General features: G+C 43.0%; 1 protein-coding gene across 1 annotated transcript in view; it reads right to left on the bottom strand.

The window, feature by feature from the left end:
* Positions 1-8743, bottom strand: part of LOC121273703 (zinc finger protein 229-like) — a 1112939-nt gene that overhangs the window by 78976 nt on the left and 1025220 nt on the right. The gene's annotated exons all lie outside the window — the stretch shown is intronic.

The raw sequence follows: 8743 nt of genomic DNA, 5'->3' as shown, positions 1-8743 counted from the left end.
TTTTTACTGATAAAGTTTATTCATGAAATGGAACATGGAGAACAAAACAAACAGAAAATTACTGGAGGATCAAAGACAACCAAAGTAAAAAGATGTGCAGAGTAAATATCCTGGACCCAAATGGTTTCTCTTCGGCTCCTCTGTGCCTTGTTCCCATGATTCACAGCTTTGGACACAGGGGCACTGAACCCTGGGGGTCAAGTCACCATCAGCCCCTGTCATCGCTTTCCACGTCCGATTGGTTGGAGGCTCACTTCCCAGTCAGTCCTCTCGCACTTTCCTGTCTCACTATTAGTGCAATGCCCATGGCAGTTTCCCAACTGGGGCGCAGGCCCCATTATTCTCAGCTAAATTCAGCCCTCAGCTCCGTTGCCTGGTTGTCATTGACACGAGCAATTTCTAAAAAGAAATTCAAATTCCCAGTGAACTAATTAAAGGATCACATGATAAGACTTCAAGTTTTAATGACTTTTACTGCAGCAAACAAACTAGAAGCAACTTCGAATAAACAATATATTTGTCGGCAACATACACTTTAAACAAGCAAACATAACTTTGCTATTTTTTAACACAATCAAAAATCCCTCTCCATGGTTATACTTTACTCTGTTCCTTAAGTAGACACTCAGTTCTCCTGGAACCTGTCCAAAGTGATTATTTGCTCCTGAGGGTTTACTTCCATTCTTTTCCTTTTCCAGTCTGGCAACCTTTAACCCCAGAACTGTCTTTCACAGTGAAGGTTCTCCTAGGTTCTCCCTCTAACTCAAGCAAGGCGAATCTTCCAGACTCATTTTAAATCCTCATTAATTTGATTTTTCAATCTGAGCACAAGGTCTCATCCACATTCCCATGTGGTGAAACAGAGACATGCCATCTCTATCAGCTCCTTCTTTCTTGGACCCTGGCAGACTGATGTGTCTGTGAAATTCAGGGATGCCTTTTAGGAGAACTTTCCAATCTGATTCTACAATGGCTTCCTGTGGATCCTTCCCCTATCAGACCCCACTCCATGGCGATGTGAATCACATGGGTCTTGGATCCAGGTAGACTTGCCAATTCGTTATCTTTCAGACTCCCAACTCCATTCTATCTTGAAATTAAATAAACAATTAAATATAGCTATTTACAAAATCTGACATTTTCAATACCTTCCTGGGACTTTGGAGACTAACAGAATATTGAAGGATGCATGACATTTAGGAAGGACAGGAAGCTTGGAAGAGGTGGATGGGTGGCACTGTTAATTAATGATGGCATTAACACAATGTAGAGTGATGGCCAAGTTCAGGGAACCAGAATGTAGAAGCAGTTTGGGTAGAGAGGAGAAATGATAAAGGGAAGAAGTCACTTGTGGGAGTGGTGTCCAGGCACCCTAACAGTAACCACACGGTAGGATGGAGTAGAAAGGAAGAAATAATGGCTGCTTGTCAGAAAGGTATTTTAATTACATATAGACTGGAAAAATCAGATGAGCAAAAGTAGCCTAGATGGGAAGTTCATAGAATGTTTTCAGGATACCTTCTTAGAACGTTCTGGAACCAATCCAGAGAGCAGGCTATATTAGACCCAGTATTATGCAATTAGATAAGATTAATTAATGACCTAATAGTGAATGTGCCCTGAGGTAGCAGCAACCACAATGTGATTGAATTTTACATTCAGTTTGAAGGAGAGAAGTGTGGGTCAAAGACTAGTATTTTAAACTTAAAGAAGGGCAATTATGAGGGCATGAAAACAGAGCCAGCTAAAGTGACCTGACAAATTAGGTTATGGGATAGGTCAGTAGAGATGCGTGGCAGACATTTAAGGGGTTATTTCAGAATATACAGAATAGATTCATTCCAACAAGGAAGAAAAATTGCAAGGGGACGATGCACAATCTGTGGTTAACTATAAAAGTTAAAACATGGTATTAAACTTAAAGAAAAAGCGTATAATTGTACAATGATGGCTGGCAGATCAGAAGATTGGACAGAATATAAAAAACAGCAAAGACAGATGAAAATATTAATAAGGAGAGAAAAATTAGAGTATGAGAGAAAGCTAGCTGAAAGTAGAAAAACAGACATTCTCTCGATGTTTGAAGCAGAAAAGAGTTAACAAAGTGAGCATTGGTGTTATAGAAAGTGAGTCTGGGGAATTAATAATGGAAAATAAGGAGATGGCAGATGAATTGAACAGGTATTTTGCGTCAGTCTTCACTACAGGAGATACAAATAACATCTCAGAAATAGCTGTAAATCAGGAAATGGAAGGGACGGAGGAACTCAAGAAAATTACAGTCACCGTAAGAAGTGGTACTGAACAAATTGTTGGAGCTGCAGGCTGACAAGAAGCCAGTTCCTGATGGACTTCATCCTACGATCCTAAAAGAAGTGGCTAGTGAGATAGTTGATGCGTGGGTTGAAATTTCCCAAAATTTCCTAGATTCAGGAAGGTTCCATTAGATTGGAAAATAGTGAGTGTAACTCCTTCATTCAAAAAGGGAGACAGAAAGCAGGCCAGTTAGCTTAACATCTGTCAGAAGGAAGAAGTGAGAAGCTGTTATTAAAGATGTTATAACGGGGCACGTAGATAAATTTGGGGTAATCAGGCAGAGTCAACATGGTTTTGTGAGAGGGAAATCATAGCTTACTCATTTACTGGAGTTCTTTGAAGAAGGAACATGCAGTGTGAATAAAGGGGAACCGGTGGAACACTAACTTAGATTTCCAGAAAGAATTTGATGAGGTGCCACATCAAAGGCTATTGTGGAAAATAAAGGCTATTCTGTGGGAGGTAACATATTGGCATGGATAGAAGATTGGCTAGCTAACAGGAAATAGAGTAGGCATAAATGGGTCATTTTCTGGTTGGCAAGATGTAACAAGTGGTGTGCCACAGTGATCAGTGCTGGAGCCTCAACTTTTTACAATTTATATAAATGACTTGGATGAAGGGACCAAAGGCATGGTTGCTAAATTTGCTGATGACACAAAGACAGGTAGGAAAGTAAGTTGTGAAGAGGACATAAGGAGACTACAAAAGGGCATACACATGTTAAGCGAGTGGGCAAATATCTGGCAAATGGAGCGTAATGTGGGAAAATGTGAAATTGTCAATTTTGGCAGGAAGAATAAAAAAGAAGCATATTATCGAAATGGTGGGAGATTTCAGAGCTCTGAGATGCAGAGGGATCTGGGTGTCCTTGTGCATGAATCACAAAAGCTAATTATTCAGGCAAATCAAGTCATTAGGAAAGCTAACAATGTTATTGTTAGAAGTAGGAAGGTTATGCTTCAGTTATACAGGGCAATGGTGAGACCACATCTGGAGTACAGTGTACAGTGTTGGTCTCCTTATTTAAGAAAGGATGAAAATGTGATGGAAGCTGTTCAGAGAAGGTTTACTAGACTAATACCTGGAATGGGAGGGTTGTCTTATGAGGAAAGGTTGGACAGGCTGGGCTTGTATCTGCTGGAGTTTAGAAGAGTAAAAGGGTGACTTGATTGAAACATATAAGATCCTGAGGGGCCTCGACAGGGTGGATGTGGAAAGGATGTTTCCTCTTGAGGGAGTATCTGGAAATTGGGGTCACGGTTTAAAAGTAACGGGTTGTCCATTTAAGACAGAGGAGAACATTTTTCTCTCAGAAGGTAGTGAGTCTTTGGAACTCTTGGAACTCAGCTTTTTGGTCCTCCTTTGCTGAATTCAAAAAAAGCTCAATTCAAAACATGCTCCAATCCTCAGCCTTATGTCTTTTTTGGCCACTTTATGAGCCCCTTCCTTTGGTCTGATGCAGATCTTTTCTGTTGGCCATAGTTGCATCACTTTTCCTGTTGGGTTTTTGTTCCTGAAAGGAATCTACATTTGTTGTAAATATGTTATAATTCCTTCAATGTTAGCTATTGCCTGTTTACCGTCATAAACTTTTCATGTAGTTTCCCAATCTATTACAGTTAACTTAACCCTCGAACTGTGATTGTTTTCTTCTGTGGGGAACACCAAGATAAATTATACAAAAGAACCATCTAACCACCGCAGCCCATCTCCATGGCATAATGGCATGCTTTGGGTGGTTCCAAACAGAAATGCAAACGAAATATCTTTCACATGCTAAGCGCCCTTTCATTCTGTGATCCCTGTGAAATATGAAACTCAGTTTTCTGAACGTGGCTCAAACAGCATCAGTCCACTGGAAGCAAAGTCGTGAGACCAGCCAGTCCAGCAGAAAGAAACCCTCCGACCCTCCCACTTCACCAAGTGTCAGAATGAACATGGTTCAGTCTTGGATGTGAATAACAGCAGCAATAACAGCAGAATCCAACCCCTGTAATCACTTATGAACTCGCTGGTGTCTCAGCAGGTCAGATATCTGAGTGAATCCTTTCCCACACAGAGCAGGTGAACGGCCTCTCGCCAGTGTGAACTCGCTGGTGTATCAGCAAGGTGGATGATGCAATGAATGCCTTCCCACACTCAGAGCAGGTGAACGGCTTCTCCCCAGTGTGAACCTGCTGGTGCACCTGCAATTTAGATAACTGAGTGAATCCCTTCCCACGCTCAGAACAATTGAACGGCCTCTTCTCATTGTGAATTTGCTGGTGTGTCCGCAGGTGGGATACCTGAGTGAATCTCTTCCCACACTCAGGGCAGGTGAATGGCCTCTCCCCAGTGTAAACTCACTTGTGTATCTGCAGGTGGGGTAACTGAGTGAATCCCTTCCCACATTGAGAGCAGGGGAACAGCCTCTCCCCAGTGTGAATTTGCTGGTGGAACAGCAGGTGGGATAACTGAATAAATTGCTTTCCACACTTGGTGCAGGTGAACGGCCTCTCCCCGGTGTGAACTCGTTGGTGTGACTGCAGTCTGCATAACCGACTGAATCCCTTCCCACGCTCTGAGCAGGAGAATGGCCTCTCCCCAGTGTGAATCGCTGGTGTGTCAGCAGGGCAGATGAATTCCTGAGTCCCTTCCCACACTGTGAGCAGGTGAATGGCCTCTCCCTGGTGTGAACTCTCTGGTGTATCTGCAGGTGATATAACCGAGCAAATCCCTTCCCACACTCGGAGCAGGTGAACAGCCTCTCCCCATTGTGACTGCGTCAATGAGTTTCCAGCTCAGACGGGGATTTGAATCCCTTCCCACAGTCTCCACGGTTTCTCCATTGTACGCATGTCCTTGTGTCTCTCCAGCTTTGACGATCAGTTGAAGCCTGGTCCACACAGAGAACATGTGTACAGTCTCTCCACCATGAATGGTGATGTATTTTCAGGCTATGTAACTGGTTTATGCTCTTTCCACAGTCAGTGCACTGGAAACACTCTCACTCGGGTGTGTGTGTGTCTTGGGCCTTTTCCAGTCACACTGAGGCTTAAAACCTTTTGAAGCAGACAGAACAGACAAACATTTCTCCTTCTAGATTCAAAGGCTGATCATATTCTGGTCCAGATAAATCCAGTGACTCTTTGAGAATTTGACCTTTGGTTTGAGATTTCTGTCTGTAAATCCTCCCCTGTTAATATCCTGTAAAAAGAGTTTACAAAAGTCATCACTGTCAATACAGGACAGAAATTCAGAACAGACAATTTTCGTTTCTATGGTACATTCTTTACTCCCTCGTTCCCCCAAAAGCGGTAACTCTCTGTCCCACACACCCTCCCTCCATTCTCACTCTGCTGTACCTAATATACACTCTCCCAACTCTCCTGAAGGTGCTGATTCATGCTGATCGACAGATCCACGTTCACCGCTTCCTGTCTAGGACAAAGAGATCATAAGAAATAGGAGCACAAGTAGGCCCTTCGGCCCCTCGAGCCTGCTTGGCCATTCTATGAGATCATGGCTGACCTACCTCGGCACCATTTTCCTGCACTATCCCCAATATCCCTTCTTATCTGCACCATCTCAAACCTATCAATCTCTGTCTTGAATATATTTAATGACTGAGCTCCACAGTCCTCTGGGATTGAGAATTCCAAAGCTTCACCACCCTCTGAGTGAAGAAATCCCTCCTCATCTTACCTTTAACTCCATGTTTCTGCCTGTCCCCCCACAACCCTCAACTCCCTTGTCAATCAAAAATCTGTCTAACTCATCCTTGAATATATTCAATGACCCGGCCTCCACTAGTCCCTGCGGAAGAGAATTCCAACATGCTGAGACACCAGCGAGTTCACTCCGGCGAGAGGCCGTTCCCCTGCTCTGAGTGTGGGAACGACCTTCTGAGGGAAGAAATTCCTCCTCATCTCCATCTTAAATGGGAGATACCTTATTTTTAAACTGTGTCCCTATTTCTAAACTCCGCCATGAGTGGAAACATCCTCTCAGCATCTACCCTGTCAAGCTGCCTCAGAATCTGATATGTTTAAATAAGATCACCTCTCATTCTTCTCAACTCCAGTTTGCATCGGCCCAACCTGCTCAATGTTTCCTGATAAGACAACCCCTTCATCCCAGGAATCAGCTGAGTGAACCCTCTCTGAGCTGCTTCCAATGCAAGTCTATCCCTGCTTAAAGAAGGAGCCCAGAACTGTACACAGTACTCTAGGTGTGGTCTTACCAATACCCTGAACAACTGCAGTAAGACTTCTCAACTTTTATACTCCATCCCCCTTGTACTAAAGGCCAACATTCCAATTGCCTTCCTCATCTGTACCTGCATACTGACTTTTTGTGAGTCATGTCTAAGGACACCCAGATCCCTCTGTATGGCAGCATTCTGCAGTCTCTCTCCATTTCAATAATATTCTACTTTTCTATTCTTCCCGCCAAAGTGGACAACCTCACATTTCACACATTATACTCCATCTGCTAATTTTACTCCCACTCACTTAACCTATCCCTATCCCTTTGCAGACTCGTTGTATCCTCCTCACAACTTGCTTTCCTATCAATCTTTGCATCATCAACAATCCTGGCTACAATACAGTCAGTTCCTTCATCCAAGTCATTAATATGGATTGTAAATAGTTGAGGCCCCAGTACTGATCCCTGCAGAACTCCGCTGCTTACACACTGCTAACCTCAAAGTGACCCATTTACCCCGATTCTCTGTTTCCTGTTAGTTTGCCAATCCTCTATTCATGCTAACATATCAGCCCGAACACCATGAGCTCTTATCTTGTGCAGTCACCTTTTATTTGGCCCCTTAGGGAATGCCTTTTGAAAATCCAAATATGCGACATCTACTGGTTCCCTAATGACAGATGTTAGATTAACTGGCCTATAGTTTCCTGCTTTCTGTCTCCCTCTTTTCTCGAATGATTGTGTTACATTTTTGGTTTTCCAATCTGCTGGGACCTTTCCAGAATCTTGGGAATTTTCGAAGCTGACAAACAATGTATCCACTATCTCTGCAGACACTTTCCTGAAGACCTGAGGAAACAGGCCTTCAGGTCCCGGAGAGCTCTCAGCCATTAGTCCTATTAGTTGACTTGCTACTTTTGCTCTACAGATCGTGATTGTTTTAAGTTCCTCCTTCCCTTTTGATCCTCACTTTTCACTAGTCTTGAGATGCTCTTTGTGTCTTCTACTGTGAAGAGAGATATAAAATACTTGTTGACATCTCTGCCATTTTCATCTATCCCATTATTAATTTCCCAGTTTCACCCTCTAGGGGATCAAGGCTCGCTTTCACTACTCTTTCCAATTTTATAAACATCTAGAAGATTTTACTTTCTGTTTTTATATTTCTTACTAGTTTTCAGTCATACTCCAGTTTCTCTCCCTTTTTTTGTTCATGATGCTTTGCTAGTGCCAAGATTTTTCTAAACTTCTGGCTCACCACTAATCTTTGCAGCATTGAAAATCATCAACCAGTCTACTCATCTTAATATATGTCTGTGCCTATAATAATGGGTGAAGTGTGACATACAGTACAGGATTATTTCAACAGAGATATAGGTGGGATATGAGGAAGCACTTTATTTAGGCAGCAGGTGGTCATGTCCTAGAACCCGCTGGGGACAATCAATAATTTCAAAAAAAAATTGGATGGACACTTGAGGGAAATAAACTTGCAGGGGAACGGGGATATAGAGGGATTGGAACTGACTGGATTGCTCTACAGAGAGTCAGCATTGACTCAAGTTGCTGAATGGACTCCTTCTGTGCCATAATAACGCTATGACTGAAATAAATAACGTGGTTACGGTGCTATATTACAAGACTAGAAATAGTAATAAATGTTCTTTATTACAGAACCATAAATAATATATCTAATATCTACCATATAACAACACTAGACCTATCTCCGTCCTAAACTAATTTACTGTTTACCCTTAAATGTCAGCCATCTCCTGGGGAAACCACCCCTTTAATTGTGAACATGAAGAAAGAGACCCAGACAAATAAATGTGTGAAGCTGAGGGAGTAAAGGATGTCAATGTCTTCAAGAGAGAGAGACCTGGGCCAGCCTTTCCAGAGTCTGCACCCTCCCTGGATTCACTTCCTTTCCCTTCAGTTCCTGCAAGTCAACAATTTCCCCCCAGAATGAGAAAAGAAATGGAAAGGGGGAGAAAAGAAAGTGTTTTACTCACAGATGTTGGACACAGGAAGAAGTTTTAGTCTGTGTGAAGCTCAATCTTCATTCAGACAAAGCCCGCGCACTGATTGGCTGGAGGACCAGAGTCCTTCCGGTCCTCCAATTCTTCCTATTGATCAGCCCCTCACCATGACGAGAGGGGGCGGGCTCTCCACCGCACATGCGCAGCTTCCCCCCCACCCGAGTTCTCAGCGGTTTCTCGCTCTGGCCGGAGCCGTC

Source organism: Carcharodon carcharias (assembly GCF_017639515.1).
Source record: "Carcharodon carcharias isolate sCarCar2 chromosome 27 unlocalized genomic scaffold, sCarCar2.pri SUPER_27_unloc_1, whole genome shotgun sequence".
Classification (NCBI taxonomy): Eukaryota; Metazoa; Chordata; class Chondrichthyes; order Lamniformes; family Lamnidae; genus Carcharodon; species Carcharodon carcharias.
The sequence above is the reverse complement of the archived record's forward strand: the minus strand, read 5'-3'. Positions and strand labels throughout refer to the sequence as shown.